Source organism: Pleurodeles waltl, chromosome 8 (assembly GCF_031143425.1).
Source record: "Pleurodeles waltl isolate 20211129_DDA chromosome 8, aPleWal1.hap1.20221129, whole genome shotgun sequence".
Classification (NCBI taxonomy): domain Eukaryota; kingdom Metazoa; phylum Chordata; class Amphibia; order Caudata; family Salamandridae; genus Pleurodeles; species Pleurodeles waltl.
The window spans coordinates 1,436,278,061-1,436,295,684 of record NC_090447.1 but is presented as its reverse complement, the minus strand read 5'-3'; the positions used below and the strand labels follow the sequence as shown (position 1 = coordinate 1,436,295,684).

The 17,624-nt window shown below is 46.3% G+C and overlaps 1 protein-coding gene across 1 annotated transcript in view; it reads right to left on the bottom strand.

Annotated features, from left to right (window-relative positions):
• Window positions 1-17,624, bottom strand: part of PCP4 (Purkinje cell protein 4) — a 158,861-nt gene that overhangs the window by 47,826 nt on the left and 93,411 nt on the right. The gene's annotated exons all lie outside the window — the stretch shown is intronic.

Below are 17,624 nucleotides of genomic sequence, written 5' to 3'. Positions count from 1 at the left end.
TGTCACGGGGAGTTTTGAAAAATAATTGATTTTTAAAGTTCTGTTGGTGGCACTTGCATACTTCTCAATCTTCACTATCTGGCCTGACAACAAGGCATTCCCCCCCCCCCCAAGAAAATACTAAACAGCTAATCTGAGAGTGACAACAATAAATTCCCTTCACCCCCAGTCGCATGACTCTTTTGTAGCACCATAGACATCGTTTTTTCCAGTGGAAATACAGAGCTGCCAGCTCACACTATGGCACTGTGTGTCACACGATATCTGCTCCTTTTCATGGTCACCCGATGGTAGACAATGTGAGTTGGAAACCCCTGCAGAGAGCCTTTCCAACTCACAAAGGCTGAAGGCTGAGCACAGCTGACCACCCTTCCCAGGACATCAGCAGCAGCTTTTGAATCTTCGTTTTTGTTGTTTTAGGCAGGGTTAGAGTTACTCATGGGCAGTGATCTGTGCAAAGATCTACCCCCGCTCAATGGATGCGCCCCCACCAGGACCGCTCACATGGCTTGGGAGGTAATTGGCTCAAGGCCCCAGCCCCTCTCACTCGTCAGTTTGGAGGTTGGCAGTTCTGGAAGTATACTTTCCTCACCTTGTGACATATGTGGTGAAAGTTTATAATGCCAGCAATTCCTCTGTTAAACTTACATTGTGTGCAAATGGTAACATTTGCGCACATCAGACCTCTGCACACAGTGCACAGCACAGTCGAAGTGGCAATACATATTTATATAGATAAATTACACTATACTCCAATAACACATTGGACTTGCTTTTTGCCAAACGCAGTGATTTTTGGATTTGCCGCTGTGTTGCTTTCGATTGAAAACCCGAATTAATTAAAACAAATAAAAAATAAATCAGATTGATTTTAACTCTACATGTGCAGTAAACTTATTGGGCCATATGTACAAACATATTTTCCAATAGACATAGAATATGTGAAAAAAACCTAATATATATCTGCCCAATATGTCTTGTTTTGCATTGACCGAATGGCTACACATAAGCCTTTGTCCCTATCACGTCAGGATAAAGTGTTCATGTTTATCATCCTTTTGTGGTAAGCAAACCATTGTTTTTAACATAGGTGATCTATTTCAAAAAATCTTTGGCATACTGAAGTCTTTATATTTGACAACTCATTTTGCCTCATCGGTAATATCCTTAGATTCAAGCGCCCTAAAAATTAGGCTCCATAATCGTTTAGTCAGAGAAAACACAATAAAATCTGACCTTCAAGATAAACTAATTAGCAACTGTTTGTGAGGAATGGTTGTCTAATATTTTACAGTCTGTCTTTGAAAACAGCAAATACTGCCAGAGGAAAAGCAGTCCAAAGGCTTTTTATTTGCATATTCTCTGAACTTCATGAAGGTTACTGGAGGATGCAGGAGCAACTCCCACACAGTAGTTCAAGAGCACCTGTGTCATTTCAACTTTTGACCTTTCTACTCAATTCTTATTAGGAGTCTATGTCACATATTTATGAAAAAGTGGCACATCAGAGCAGATGCACCTCTTTTTCTGTGCCCCACCTACCGGCACTTAACGACACCATGGGTGCACCGTATTTATAATATGGAGCACCATGGCAGTCTTTAGCACAATAATGTCAACATTTTTTACGCTATTGTGGCTTTTTGCTACACTAGCGTCAAAAATGTTGATGCTAGTGTAGCAAAATGCAAGGAGGCCCACAGGTTTCTATGGGTGCGTCATTTTAACACCTGCTCTAAGCAGGCGTTAAAAATTACGCCAAAATGGCGCAGTGAAATCTGTTACATTTTACTGTACCAATTTTGTGGGCCTCCTAGCACCCAAATGCCTCCTGGCATACACTATGCTTGGTGCAGGTATAATGTGGCACAAGGGGTTACAAAGTGGCGCAATGTTTGCATTGTGCCACTTTGTAAATGTGGCACGGGGAAAAGGCTACCGTAGCACTGTCTTAGCGTCCAAAAAATTACGCTAAGGTGGCACTAAGGCGGCGCAAGGGGCTCTTAAATATGCCCCTCTGTTTCTTCATTCAGAGAGCTTCAAAATGGCAATCGCATTTCGAAATTAAAATTGATGAATTCGGACAGCAGACTTCTTATCATCATCATCTTTATTCGGTCATAAAAGACCATAAAAGCATAATACATACAACACATATCATAATAAAAAGACTTCTTATCAATATTCACTTCAATAAATTAACCACCATCAATCCGTGTCTTATGTTAAAAAATTCTATTTCAACACAAAACACAAGAGGCACTGAGTAAGAAAAACGAATCAACTGTGTGCGGCTAATGGAAGTGTAGAATGAGGCTAGCCAAATGTCACGTAAACAGCAAGCGGTCTTTAAACAACTTAAACGTAATTAAAATGGAAGTAGCGCATATACATTATTAATTGAAAGGCTGTAAGTATGATCGGTAACTCGTTACTCTTTAATTAATTACTTAACATCATATAACATTTATGACCTTTATGACGCTGACCTGAGTACAATGGGATTTAAATTTAATGAGGTAAAGGGTTGAAACTTGTTGCCGCTCTACTGAACCTATAGAAAGAAATGGAGGTCTCAATTAAATGGTCTATTGTAAGCAAAGCGAATGTATGGCAAACAAGTTTCAGAAAAACGTAAATCAATAGCGCCTGGAGACCCTCTTAGGTGAGATGTGGGCTCTAACAGGGAGCCTAAGAGTCATTGATTTAGAGACTCATGTATTAACTAGAAGGACCTTTCTCCTTAGATATACAAATACACAATACAAATTGTTTTGTTTTTTATCCTGCATATGGATTAAAGTTTCAGAGCACCCTTATCACTCTTTTGGTGGTGGGCACTTTGTATAAACTCGAATACAAATCTTCGCAAAATAATATTTGTGGAAAAAAAATGTAAATTTTCGAGAAGAATGTTGGTCTTTTTAGCGTCTCGGTAGGAGAATCTAGAAGAAGATGCTATATGTAAGAGGAATATAAATATTTGCCACCGAAGGATAGGAGGTACAATATTGTAGTTGAAATATCGACTTGCAGTAATATTCGTCTCAACAATATCTAATTCTATCCAGGTACATTGATATCCAGTCCGGAATTGTCAAACGGTAATACACAAAATATACTTACCTTGACGACATAGTGGTAGTCGGTTTTGTGGCATTGATATTTGTGCAGATCAAGATTAGTGACCCTCATATTTATTTATTTATTTTATGGTTTCTGTTAAGCGCTCCTACCCACCCAATTAGTAACTTTGTGGTACTATATTGTGACATACAACCAATGCCAAAAGATTGAAAACATTGTTTTGAGAACTAAAGGGACAAACAAATGCTGAGGGGACTAAAAGAATTGAACCCTGCATGAACACAAGAAGTGCATTCATAATTGGGGCACAAATGGAGAATATGTAGCATCAATAAAAGTAAAATGGGCAGACTACACTAACTTATTGTTTCTTCTATTGTAAGGTTGTACATGTGTATTTATACTTTTGCACAACTTAGAGCAGAGGGCAGAGAACCTACGACCCAGACACGGCATATCCTATACAATTAGACTGAGGCCAGCGATCCCATACTGTCGGCAGATTAAAGAAGTCTGCTAAAATTAAAGAGAATGCTACACAACATCCACATTTATTGCAGATAATGATCAAATGTCTCTCAAGAAAGGGGGTGGTGTGAGCCCGCAGGGAGGCACCTAAAACAACCAATATGAGTGCATGGATTAGACAATCCCACTACATGTTTTCTGACTTTCATAAGAACAACCTGACTGTGGAAATGTATACCTGGCACTTCTGAAAAGGCAATTGTTTTGGTCTTATTTCCTTTCCATAGGATTTGGAAAGATACTACTGTAGCAAAATTTTCTTGGTCCTGTAAATGGCAAACTCTCCTCAATGAAGACATTAGCTGCACCGATCTAGCGTACGCCTTCATGGTGGAAAAGGATGCTAGGGACAAAGAACTCTATATGATAGTTTTCCAGCTTAAACAATAATATGAATTTCCCCAAGTATTGTTAGTGTAGTACACTGCATAAATACTCATTAGCAAATCCTTAACAAAAACATTTATCACATGACCTAAGGGTTAATTTAACATTTAACAAAATGGCTGAGGAGTCGCTGAGGCAGACGACACTCTGCTTCAGCCGTCACAGCTCCCAGCAAGAGACTGACCCATATATTCTGGGTTCTCCGCCCTTTGGGTGAGTGGTTTTCATGGAAGGTGTTCTCCCCAACATAGCAAGGACAGTTTTGGTGAAAATTTAATGCTAGACACATCACCATGTCATTGACAGTGATTCTACATTGTTACTGTTTCTCAGGAACCATCCCCAAAGCAGAAGTTGCCTTTGTGAAAGGATATAGCAAGGCCCCCAGATGGAGTTTTCTCCCAGCACGTTGGGGTGTCATTTCATGCCTTGTGTGATGGTTTTGGGAAGGAAAAATCAACCTGGGAAGGTCTACCCTAATTAGGGCAGGCCCCTTGACAGGTAGAAGTCAGTGATCCTTTTTCTCACGGGCCAACAGCTAGGGTTTCCAATGGCAGAAACGGCTCTACTGCTGGAAACCAAGTAGTTCAACCACCTCTGAATGAGCTGGGAGAAATATGTGTGTGGCAGAATAGAACATCCACTGATTTATAGCGACTATCCTGTTCCGCCAGTTTCTAAATGGCATCCTCATTTTCAATGCTTGCTGCATTAACCATCTGCAATATATATATAGGCCAGGAATGCTAATAGACTCTCAGGTCCACTTTTGTTGTAGGGTGTCCAAGAGGTTCAGTATTAAAGTAAAGTCTTGTGGTATGAATGTGCTTTTCAGAACCAGGTTAGTTGGTCTTCTTGGTGAATAACACCAGTGAATGTCTCAGCTGTTGGCTGTATCGCTGCTCGAGATGTCATTCTGGCCAAAAATCTTAAGTCACATTACTACACCAATGATAAGCAGGTATGTGTCTCATTCTCAGGTGCAATGTGTACCAGCTTTCAATCATGTCTGACTGTCTATCTACAGCAAGCACTGGATAGACAAGAACTGGGAACAGCTCAGTCCTGAAAACTGCCTTCTGCTGGGTGGGGTGGAGCAATAGATTTTATTGGTTAGTGAGAGTCAACCCTTCCTGTCTCCAAAGGATGCAAGCCTGGTGTTTCTTCAATTTGTGTTCACAGGTCGCAGCTCTGATCAAAACAGTTTATCATTGTTAGAAATGGGGTTTTTGGTTGGCAGTCAGGTTACCCTCTGTCCAAGCAAAAGCCCTCACTCTAGTCAGGGTAAGTCACACACTATCCAAGATTATCCTGTGCCCACCCTCTGGTAGCTTGGCACGAGCAGTCAGGCTTAACTTAGAAGGCAATGTGTAAAGTATTTGTGCAATAAATCATACAATACCACCATATAGCACCACAAAAATACACCACACAGTGTTTAGAAAAATATATAATATTTATCAGGATAATTGTAGGTCAAAAAAGAATAAAGTTGCAATGGAAAATTGTAGAAATATCACAGGGAAGTGATATAAAGTGTCTTAAGTCTTTAGAATGCAATAAAGTGTCTTTCAAGCACAAAGTACCTGGTTTCTGGTGGAAAATCTCCTCAGAGGGCCACGGGAGAAGAGATGCGTGGAAAAAGGGGTGTGTGCGTCGATTTCCTCTCAGCACACACAGACTTGCGTCGTTCTTTTCCACGCGGGGAAGTCGGGCGTCGTTTTCCGGCGCGCAGACAGTCTCTTTTTGTGGATCGCGGGGATTACCAGATGTCCCGGGTCTGTGCGTGGATTCTCCTGCTTATTTTCCGGCTGCGCGTCGTTCTGCGGGGCTGCGCGTCGAAGTTTCGATCTCACGGTAGGCGTCGCGTCGATTTCTCCTTGGAAGTCGGGCGGCGGTGTCCTTGCGAGGCCGTGCGTCGAAATTTTGGTCTCACGGCAGGCGTCGCGTCGATTTCTCCTTGGAAGTCGGGCGGCGTTGTCCTTGCGAGGCCGTGCGTCAAAGTTTCGCACTCACGGTAGGCGTCGCGTCGATTTCTCCTGGAAAGTCGGGCGGCTTTGTCCTTGCGAGGTTGTGCGTCGAAGTCTCGATCGTCCCGAGGGCGTCGCGTCGATCAGCGTCGGTGTGCGGCGTTTTTCTCGCCGCGAAACAAGCTGTGCGTCGAAAGTTTCGGCGCACAGAGCGTCCAAGTGAAAGGAAGAAGTCTTTTTGGTCCTGAGACTTCAAGGAACAGGAGGCAAGCTCTATCCAAGCCCTTGGAGAGCACTTTCACAGCCAGACAAGAGTTCAGCAAGGCAGCAGGGCAACAGCAAGACAGCAGTCCTTTGTAGAAAGCAGACAGGTGAGTCCTTTGAGCAGCCAGGCAGTTCTTCTTGGCAGGATGTAGTTTCTGGTTCAGGTTTCTTCTCCAGCAAGTGTCTGATGAGGTAGGGCAGAGGCCCTGTTTTATACCCAAATGTGCCTTTGAAGTGGGGGAGACTTCAAAGAGTGGCTAAGAAGTGCACCAGGTCCCCTTTCAGTTTACTCCTGTCTGCCAGGGTCCCAGTAGGGGGTGTGGCAGTCCTTTGTGTGAGAGCAGACCCTCCACCCTCCCAGCCCAGGAAGACCCATTCAAAATGCAGATGTATGCAAGTGAGGCTGAGTACCCTGTGTTTGGGGTGTGTCTGAGTGAATGCACAAGGAGCTGTCAACCAAGCCCAGCCAGACGTGGATTGTAAGGCACAGAAGGATTTAAGTGCAAAGAAATGCTCACTTTCTAAAAGCGGCATTTCTAGAATAGTAATATTAAATCCGACTTCACCAGTCAGTAGGACTTTGTATTACCATTCTGGCCATACTAAATATGACCTCTCTGCTCCTTTCAGATCAGCAGCTGCCACTTCAACAGTGTATGAGGGCAGCCCTAATGTTAGCCTATGAAGGGAGCAGGCCTCTCAGTAGTGTGAAAACGAATTTAGGAGTTTTACACTACCAGGACATATAACTACACAGGTACATGTCCTGCCTTTTACCTACACAGCACCCTGCCCTAGGGGTTACCTAGGGCACACCTTAAGGGTGACTTATATGTAGAAAAAGGGGAGTTCTAGGTTTGGCAAGTACTTTTAAATGCCAAGTCGAGGTGGCAGTGAAACTGCACACACAGGCCTTGCAATGGCAGGCCTGAGACAAGGAAAAAGGGGCTACTTAAGTGGGTGGCACAATCAGTGCTGCAGGCCCACTAGTAGCATTTAATTTACCAGCCCTATGCACATAAAGTGCACCTTACTAGGGACTTATAAGTAAATTAATAGTCCAATCAGGTAGGATTCCAGGTTACCATGTTTTAAGGGAGAGAGCATATGCACTTTAGCACTGGTTAGCAGTGGTAAAGTGCGCAGAGTCTATAAACCAGCAAAAACAGTGTCCAAAAAAATGGAGGGAGGCAGGCAAAAAGTTAGGGGTGACTACCCTAAGGCTGTCAGGTCTAACATGTGTCCCCCCCAGCTGAAAGTGGGGAGAGCTACCCGACCTCCTGGGAGCTCTCATCGCTAAGGCGGAAGTACCTGGAGAGACCATCAGCATTGGCGTGGTCAACCCCTGGGCGATGTTCCACCGTAAAGTCCATCCCCTGTAGGGAAATGGACCACCTCAAGAGTTTTGGATTCTCACCCCTCATCTGCATGAGCCATCTGAGGGGCCTGTGGTCTGTCTGAACCAGGAAGTGAGTCCCAAACAGGTAGGGTCTTAGCTTCTTTAGGGCCCAGACCACAGCAAAAGCTTCTCGTTCAATAGCACTCCACCTCTGTTCCCGTGGTAATAGCCTTCTGCTAATAAAGACTACCGGTTGATCTCTGCCCTCCTCATTCAGCTGTGCTAGGACTGCCCCTATGCCATGCTCTGAAGCGTCTGTCTGCACGATAAATTCCTGGGAGTAGTCAGGGGCCATGAGTACGGGGGCCGTGCACATGGCTTCCTTCAGGGCGTCAAAGGCTTTCTGACAAGCCTCTGTCCAATTCACCAACTTAGGTTGCTTCTTGGAAGTGAGTTCTGTCAAGGGTGTTACAATGGTACCATAGCCCTTGACAAATCGGCGGTAGTATCCTGTGAGGCCTAGAAAGGCTCTCACCTCCGTCTGTGTTCGGGGTGGTTGCCAGGCCTTGATAGTTTCAATCTTGGCCTGGAGTGGCTGCACCTTGCCACCACCCACTAGGTGTCCTAAGTACACCACGGAACCCTGCCCAATCTGGCACTTACTGGCCTTGATGGTCAGGCCTGCCTGTTGCAGGGCCTGAAGCACCTCCTTGAGGTGAAGCAGGTGTTCCTCCCAGCTGGAACTGTAGACAGCTATGTCATCCAGGTAGGCTGCACAGAAGGCATCCTTGCCAGCTAGGACCCCGTTAACCAACCGTTGGAAGGTAGCGGGGGCATTTTTCAACCCAAACGGCATAACCCGGAACTGGTAATGGCCATCCGGGGTTGAAAATGCGGATCTTTCCTTGGCCCCCTCAGTTAGGCCGATCTGCCAGTACCCTGAAGTAAGATCAAACGTACTCAGGAACTTGGCAGCGCCTAGCCTGTCCACGAGCTCATCAGCTCGGGGGATGGGGTGAGCATCAGTCCGTGTGACTGAGTTGAGACCCCGGTAGTCCACACAGAACCGGAGTTCTGGCTTCGCCCCTGGGGCAGTAGCCTTAGGGACCAATACCACTGGGCTGGCCCAGGGACTACTGGATTTCTCAATGACCCCTAGAGTCAACATCTTGGAGACCTCCTCCTTGATGCTGGCCTTCACCTTATCCGACAACCTGTAAATTTTGTTTTTCACAGGGAGACTGTCACCGGTGTCAATATCATGAACACAGAGGTGGGTCAGCCCAGGAGTAAGGGAGAACAGGGGGGAGAACTGCTCCAACAGCTCATAACAGTCTCCTTTCTGATTTAGAGTCAGGGAGTCAGACAGGATGACCCCGCTTACTGACCCATCACCTTCTTGGGCAGAGAGGAGGTCGGGGAGAGGTTCACTCTCCTCTTCCGTTCCTTCATCTGTGACCAGAAGCATGTTGATCTCCGACCTCTCAAAATGAGCTTTTAGTCGGTTCACATGGAGCACCCTTAGGGGATTCCTAGGGGTTTTGAGGTCCACTAGGTAAGTGGCCTCCCCTTTCCGCTCCTTTATTTCAAATGGGCCAGACCAGCGGTCCTGGAGAGCTCTGGGCTCTACTGGCTCCATTACCCACACTTTGTCTCCAGGTTGAAACTCTACCAGGGTGGCCTTCTGGTCATACCATTGTTTCATCACCTCTTGACTGGCCTCAAGGTTATCTTGGGCTTCTTTCCAGAAGCGGGTCATCTGGTTGCGGAGGGCCAACATATAGCTGACCACATCCTGAGGGGGTGTCTTTGGAGCTTTCTCCAATCCCTCCTGGACAATGCTTAAGGGTCCCCTGACAGGGTACCCATAGAGAAGTTCAAAGGGACTGAACCCTACCCCTCTCTGGGGGACCTCTCTGTAAGCAAAGAGAAGGCATGGTAAGAGGACGTCCCACTTACGCCTCATGGCCTCAGGGAGGCCACCAATCATGCCTTTCAGGGTCTTGTTGAATCTCTCCACAAGACCGTTCGTCTGGGGGTGATAGGGTGTGGTGAACTTGTAAGTTACACCACACGCATCCCACAGAGACTTCATGTATGCAGACATGAAGTTAGTGCCTCTATCAGACACTATTTCCTTGGGGAATCCCACACGGGTAAATATCCCCATCAGGGTTCTGGCCACCACCGGTGCAGTTACTGTCCTTAGAGGGATTGCCTCTGGGTAACGGGTGGCATGGTCCACCAAAACCAGGATGAACCTGTTGCCTAAGGCAGTTTTGGGGTCCAAGGGACCAACAATGTCGATGCCCACCCTTTCAAAGGGGGTGCCAACGACAGGAAGTGGAATCAGGGGGGTTTTAACCCTTTTTCCTGCTTTACCACTGGCCTGGCAGGTAGGACAGGATCTGCAGAACTTGTCTGAGTGTGTCCTCATTTTGGGCCAATAAAAGTGGGTGACAAGCCTGTTAAAGGTCTTGCCCTGCCCCAAATGTCCTGCCAGGGGAATGTCGTGAGCCAGACCCAGTAGGAAGGTTCGGTAACATTGGGGGACCACCAGCACACGTGCTGCCCCAAAGCCCGGAACCTTAGGCTCACTGTAGAGGAGATCATTCTCCCAATATAGGTGGTGATCGCCAGAGGCGTCGCCGGCTGCCTGGTTTGAGGCTTGTTTCCTCAAACCTTCTAGAGTGGGACATTCTTTCTGCGCCTTGCAGAATTCCTCCCTGGTGGGTCCACCCTCAACTTGCCAGCCAGCAAGCTCAGGTAAGTCACCTAGGGCGGCGATGTCTTCCCCAGTTGGCTCGGAAGCCTCCTCCTCAGGAGCCCCGTCAGCCACTGTGGGAACAGCGGGGGCCGGTTTCCCGCACCCCTGGTCCCTCCTCCTGGCAGCTCTCTGGGCCATCGTTCCAGGCTCCAGATGCCCTTGACTTCCCTCTCGGTCAGCCATGGACCGTGTGGTCATGCAGACCCACTCAGGTAACCCTAACATCTCCAGGTGAGACCTGAGCTCCACTTCTTTCCAAGCAGTGTGCTCAAGGTCATTGCCTAACAGACAATCTACAGGCATGGCAGGACTCACAGCTACTTTCAGAGTACCAGAGACCCCCCCCCACTCAAAGGGAACCAGAGCCACCGGTAGGTGACTCTCGCGATTGTCAGCGACTCTGACCTGGTGGAATGTATTAGGTACTATCTGCTCTGCTGACACCAGCTGACTCTTGATAGTAGTCATACTGGCTCCTGTGTCACGCAGAGCCTCCACCCTCTGCCCATCAATGGTGACCCACTGCCGGTACTTGGAAGTATTTCTGGGCATGTGGGCCTTGGGCACCATTTCTCCTTCTCCCAGGGACACTAGGGAAATCTCTACCTGCTCCCCAAAGCTAGTTGGGTCCATCTCCCCCCCGAGTGCTACACTAGTCAACCCAGGTGCCTGTCCGGTAGTGGATGGTGCCCTCTTGGGGCACTGTGGATCGCCTTTGTAGTGACCATATTGGTAACACTCCATGCATTTGGGGCTAGATTTTCCTGACTTGTCAAATGTCCCTGGCTTTTTCCCAAATTTGGAAAAGGAAGGGTTGCCACCCCCTCCCTGGGAATTCTTTTGGGGGCCTTTAGAGAGTTCCTTATCCGTAAGTTTATCTCCCCCCTCTTTCTTCTGTTGGGAACCCTGACCACCTTTGTGGGAGTCCCCCCAGGTACCTTTTTGGACACTCTGGTGCTAACCCAGAGGTCCGCCTCCTCAGCAAGCTTCCTGGGATCAGTCAGCTTACTATCCACTAGGTGCTGGCGCAAATCTGTATAAGTAACATTAAGCATATGCTCTCTCAGGATCAAGTCATATAAACCTTTATAATCTGCTACTTTGTTGCCCCGCACCCATCCATTCAGTGCCTTACTAGAGAAATCAAAGAAATCTACCCATGTTTTTGTGGTTTGTTTGGTGCTGTCCCTGAACCTCTGACGGTATCCCTCAGGGGTCAGTCCAAACTTGGCAAGTAAAGTGGCTTTCTGGAGTGGGTATGTGTTTTGATCCGGTGGATCCAATGTGAGAAGTGTGTCCCTCCCCAATGGCGGCACATAACCCCACATAGCTACCCCCCATTGCCCTTCAGGAACCTCATGAGCCCTTAGTGCAACTTCATAAGCAGCTAACCATTTATCTATGTCATCTCCCACCACAAAACTGGGCACCACATTTTTGGGTATACGAACCTTCTTTTCTCCAGCAGGTCCTGTCTGTATGTTGCCACCATTATTGCTGGATTCAGACTGTCTTGCCTTGATCTCCAGCTCCTTGAGACTCAGTTCATGAGCCAACAATAGTTTCTTTTCAGCCAAAGCTCTTTCAGCTTCCACTTGTTTGGCTGCTCTTTCAGCTTCTGCTTGTTTGGCTGCCCTTTCAGCTTCTGCTTGAATCTGTTTGGCTGTCCTTTCAGCTTCAATCTGTTTGGCTGCTCTTTCAGCCTCAGCTTGTTTGGCTTCTCTTTCTGCCCTCCTCTCCTCCTGTTGCGCCTCAATTTTCAGTTTTGCCATTTGCAATTGGAACTCCCTTTCCTCTCTCCTTTCCTCTGCGGTCAGGCTTTGCATGGAGACACTGCTCCCTGGTCTGGAAGGGTGCACAATTGCAGTGGTAACACCATCCATAGATAGTGAAAATCCTTCTGAGGGGCCATTTTCTGGCTCCCCTTCCTCATCATCCTCTAAATGGGCTTCTGCCCAGGCCCTCAGCGCCACTTGAAAGTCCTCCTTTCTGGAGGCCCCTTGGGTGGGTACCCTTAATGCCCTGCAGAATCCTCTTAGTTGTTTGACCGTGTATGTATCCAACTGGACTAGGTCAAAGTCCCCTGTCTGAGACCCAGTCAGAGACATGTTGAGTGAGGATTTAGTTTTTGAAAATTGTCAGGAAAAAAACGGATTTTCAAAAAGAGATAAAAACCAAGTTGACCTTCAACTGTGGGTAGGTAGTGAGATACTTAGCTACTGTATGTCACTGCACAAATACAAGTCCTATCCTCACCGCTGATCACCAATGTTAGAAATGGGGTTTTTGGTTGGCAGTCAGGTTACCCTCTGTCCAAGCAAAAGCCATCACTCTAGTCAGGGTAAGTCACACACTATCCAAGATTATCCTGTGCCCACCCTCTGGTAGCTTGGCAGGAGCAGTCAGGCTTAACTTAGAAGGCAATGTGTAAAGTATTTGTGCAATAAATCATACAATACCACCATATAGCACCACAAAAATACACCACACAGTGTTTAGAAAAATATATAATATTTATCAGGATAATTGTAGGTCAAAAAAGAATAAAGTTGCAATGGAAAATTGTAGAAATATCACAGGGAAGTGATATAAAGGGAGTTATTCTAACTTTGGAGGAGGTGTTAATCCGTCCCAAAAGTGACGGAAAAGTGACGGATTTACCACCAGCCGTATTACAAGTCCATTATATCCTATGGAACTCGTAATACGGCTGGTGGTATATCCGTCACTTTACTGTCACTTTTGGGACGGATTAACACTCCTCCAAAGTTAGAATAACCCCCAAGGTGTCTTAAGTCTTTAGAATGCAATAAAGTGTCTTTCAAGCACAAAGTACCTGGTTTCTGGTGGAAAATCTCCTCAGAGGGCCACGGGAGAAGAGATGCGTGGAAAAAGGGGTGTGTGCGTCGATTTCCTCTCAGCACACACAGACTTGCGTCGTTCTTTTCCACGCGGGGAAGTCGGGCGTCGTTTTCCGGCGCGCAGACAGTCTCTTTTTGTGGATCGCGGGGATTACCAGATGTCCCGGGTCTGTGCGTGGATTCTCCTGCTTATTTTCCGGCTGCGCGTCGTTCTGCGGGGCTGCGCGTCGAAGTTTCGATCTCACGGTAGGCGTCGCGTCGATTTCTCCTTGGAAGTCGGGCGGCGGTGTCCTTGCGAGGCCGTGCGTCGAAATTTTGGTCTCACGGCAGGCGTCGCGTCGATTTCTCCTTGGAAGTCGGGCGGCGTTGTCCTTGCGAGGCCGTGCGTCAAAGTTTCGCACTCACTGTAGGCGTCGCGTCGATTTCTCCTGGAAAGTCGGGCGGCTTTGTCCTTGCGAGGTTGTGCGTCGAAGTCTCGATCGTCCCGAGGGCGTCGCGTCGATCAGCGTCGGTGTGCGGCGTTTTTCTCGCCGCGAAACAAGCTGTGCGTCGAAAGTTTCGGCGCACGGAGCGTCCAAGTGAAAGGAAGAAGTCTTTTTGGTCCTGAGACTTCAAGGAACAGGAGGCAAGCTCTATCCAAGCCCTTGGAGAGCACTTTCACAGCCAGACAAGAGTTCAGCAAGGCAGCAGGGCAACAGCAAGACAGCAGTCCTTTGTAGAAAGCAGACAGGTGAGTCCTTTGAGCAGCCAGGCAGTTCTTCTTGGCAGGATGTAGTTTCTGGTTCAGGTTTCTTCTCCAGCAAGTGTCTGATGAGGTAGGGCAGAGGCCCTGTTTTATACCCAAATGTGCCTTTGAAGTGGGGGAGACTTTAAAGAGTGGCTAAGAAGTGCACCAGGTCCCCTTTCAGTTTACTCCTGTCTGCCAGGGTCCCAGTAGGGGGTGTGGCAGTCCTTTGTGTGAGAGCAGACCCTCCACCCTCCCAGCCCAGGAAGACCCATTCAAAATGCAGATGTATGCAAGTGAGGCTGAGTACCCTGTGTTTGGGGTGTGTCTGAGTGAATGCACAAGGAGCTGTCAACCAAGCCCAGCCAGACGTGGATTGTAAGGCACAGAAGGATTTAAGTGCAAAGAAATGCTCACTTTCTAAAAGCGGCATTTCTAGAATAGTAATATTAAATCCGACTTCACCAGTCAGTAGGACTTTGTATTACCATTCTGGCCATACTAAATATGACCTCCCTGCTCCTTTCAGATCAGCAGCTGCCACTTCAACAGTGTATGAGGGCAGCCCTAATGTTAGCCTATGAAGGGAGCAGGCCTCTCAGTAGTGTGAAAACGAATTTAGGAGTTTTACACTACCAGGACATATAACTACACAGGTACATGTCCTGCCTTTTACCTACACAGCACCCTGCCCTAGGGGTAACCTAGGGCACACCTTAAGGGTGACTTATATGTAGAAAAAGGGGAGTTCTAGGTTTGGCAAGTACTTTTAAATGCCAAGTCGAGGTGGCAGTGAAACTGCACACACAGGCCTTGCAATGGCAGGCCTGAGACAAGGAAAAAGGGGCTACTTAAGTGGGTGGCACAATCAGTGCTGCAGGCCCACTAGTAGCATTTAATTTACCAGCCCTATGCACATAAAGTGCACCTTACTAGGGACTTATAAGTAAATTAATAGTCCAATCAGGTAGGATTCCAGGTTACCATGTTTTAAGGGAGAGAGCATATGCACTTTAGCACTGGTTAGCAGTGGTAAAGTGCGCAGAGTCTATAAACCAGCAAAAACAGTGTCCAAAAAAATGGAGGGAGGCAGGCAAAAAGTTAGGGGTGACTACCCTAAGGCTGTCAGGTCTAACAATCATCATCAAGGGTGTTTAATGGTAGGCTTTGTCTTTATGTTTCTATTTTATAGCTTTGCAAATGTGCCCAACATAACGAACTTTCATTGAACTTGGAGCGTAAGATTTTGTTTGCACAAATGCTGTGACATGCTTCTCACGTCAACCATAACACAAGAACACCTTACAGTCTCAATGCTACATATTTTGCATTCACCATCAGGTGATGTTGATAGTAGACTCGACTTTGCATGCAATTAGACTTCAGCCTCTCTAAACCCGTTCAAATATGCATGGAGATGTCAATTATTCACTGTGATCCTCAGAGCACTGCCTTGAGTTTACCACCTAACACTGGACCTTCTACCGCTTCCAGTGTTGTGTTGAGTTTCTAATTTTTTGTTAGTAGAGGTCAGGTGTGCCAAGGTCTAGCCCAGTTACTGTCCCCTCCTTGATTAGCATGTTGCCGTTTTCACTTATTGGTTCTTCTTCTGTAAGATTGTATATGTGTAGTTATACTTCCCGAGGATGCCCGGTATATGGGAGGAATCAAAAACCCAAGTAATTAAATACACAAATACATAAAGATGTAATTAACAGTTGTGCGTTCAGCAATTTACTTATTACTTCACTTTAATCATACAACACTGATTATTTTCAAAGTAGGGTTTCAAACAGTTCTGCTCCACCCCCTTCTTTAGACCCAACAGGTTACAGCATGCAGTGAGTGTCATTGGTAGGTTGAAAACATTACACAGTATGCCAAAAGATTATGGGGGTTATTCTAACTTTGGAGGAGATGTTAATCCGTCCCAAAAGTGACGGAAAAGTGACGGATTTACCACCAGCCGTATTACGAGTCCATTATATCCTATGGAACTCGTAATACGGCTGGTGGTATATCTGTCACTTTACCGTCACTTTTGGGACGGATTAACACTCCTCCAAAGTTAGAATAACCCCCTATGTCTCAAGACAAGCACTGGCGTTATGCAATAAAGTTACCAGTGTTCAACCTTTGCAAGCCCAAATGTGCTTAGCCAAATAAGGGGAGATCTGAGCGGAGAACAATCTGTTAGCAGTTCTACTAAATGTTTTGGCACTGATCTCTGCTATATAACTCAAGATATCTTAGATGTAGTAGCAATTTCCTGAATGTATTGAAGCACGATGAGAAATGTAGCATGTCAAGGATTTGATGATGTCTCATGACAATGATTCATAATCAAATGTTCAGTGAAAATATAGGAGCAATCTTAGAATCATACCAAGGGTTGGAGTAGGTCAACTGGAAGAAGTTGGAAGATTTCACAGTGAATTATCTGTGGATCTAGCTGTCTTTTACAGAACTTCCCCATACAGGATTTTTTGGAGACATTATGGTCAAATAGGCTGGTCCTGGAAGTTGTATCCTCATCTAGGATGGAATTCTATTGACTGAAAAACAATAAGGGACATTTTCCATCCCTACAGATGCAGGGAGAATGTGTGTTCAGTGCTCATGCTTTGCTTTAAACACTGGGTTCAAATAAAGTGAAATATTTAGGGTTTGTGGGTGGAGAGTTGACGTTCTCTTTTCATGGTGACAATAATTCAGGTAACAGCTTCCCTAGTTTATTTCACCAGTAAGGGTAGTCACTTAACAGTCTTTTGGACAGGGTGCACTGTATTTAAAAAGTAGGCAATCTGTTTTTAGGTTTTACATGTCCTGGCAGTGAAAAACTCCTAAATTTATTTTTCTCTACTACAATGCCTATCTGTCCCATTGGATAACATTTGGTTAATTATTATTATATTTAATAGGTGCTAATTTTGGATTGTGAACAGATTGGAAATGTCAAGTTGGGACTCAAAAGAATTGCAATTTAAAAGCTTCTTAAATGGTAAAGTCAGATTTTAAGTCATAATTCTGAAAATGTTAATTTTAGGAATTTGGAATTTTCTTGTTCTGACCATTTGGTGCCTATATTCGGTGTCCTAGGTCACATAAATGTGAATAGTTTGGCAATTGGCCTTTGTCTATTCCCTCCCATACAGTGAAACAAAGGGGAACTAGATATTGGCAGGATTAGCCATCCTGCCAGGATGGGTTGGGCAAAGCTGTTTCCTGCCCCACTTACACTTCAAAGGGCTGCCTCCAGGACACTCAGAAAAGAACTGACCACCAGCCTTTCGTCACTCTAGACTATTTGGAGTCTTGGCAAGGGGAAGGAAAGAACCTTGCTGAACCCGGTGCGGGGTAGCCTAGAAGATCTCCCACTTCAAACAATAGCAACAAGTATAACTATTGGATGCACAACCAACTCTCTCCTGGACCTGCAGAGGACCCCAAGAAGGACTGTACTTCAGAGGTCTGCCCTGCTGCTTGAGGCCTGATTTGTATCTTCATGAACTTCCCTGCTGCTACCAGAAGACTGCCCCACTGCTTGAAGCTTGCCTTGTTTCCTCAGAGAACTGCCCTGCAATGTGAGGCCTGACTTGCTGCTTGAACACAAAACTACCAGAGTGAGTCCAAGGGCTAGATGGCCGGCCTCTTGTGTGAGCAACAGGGACATAACAAGCTCTTCAGACCATGAACA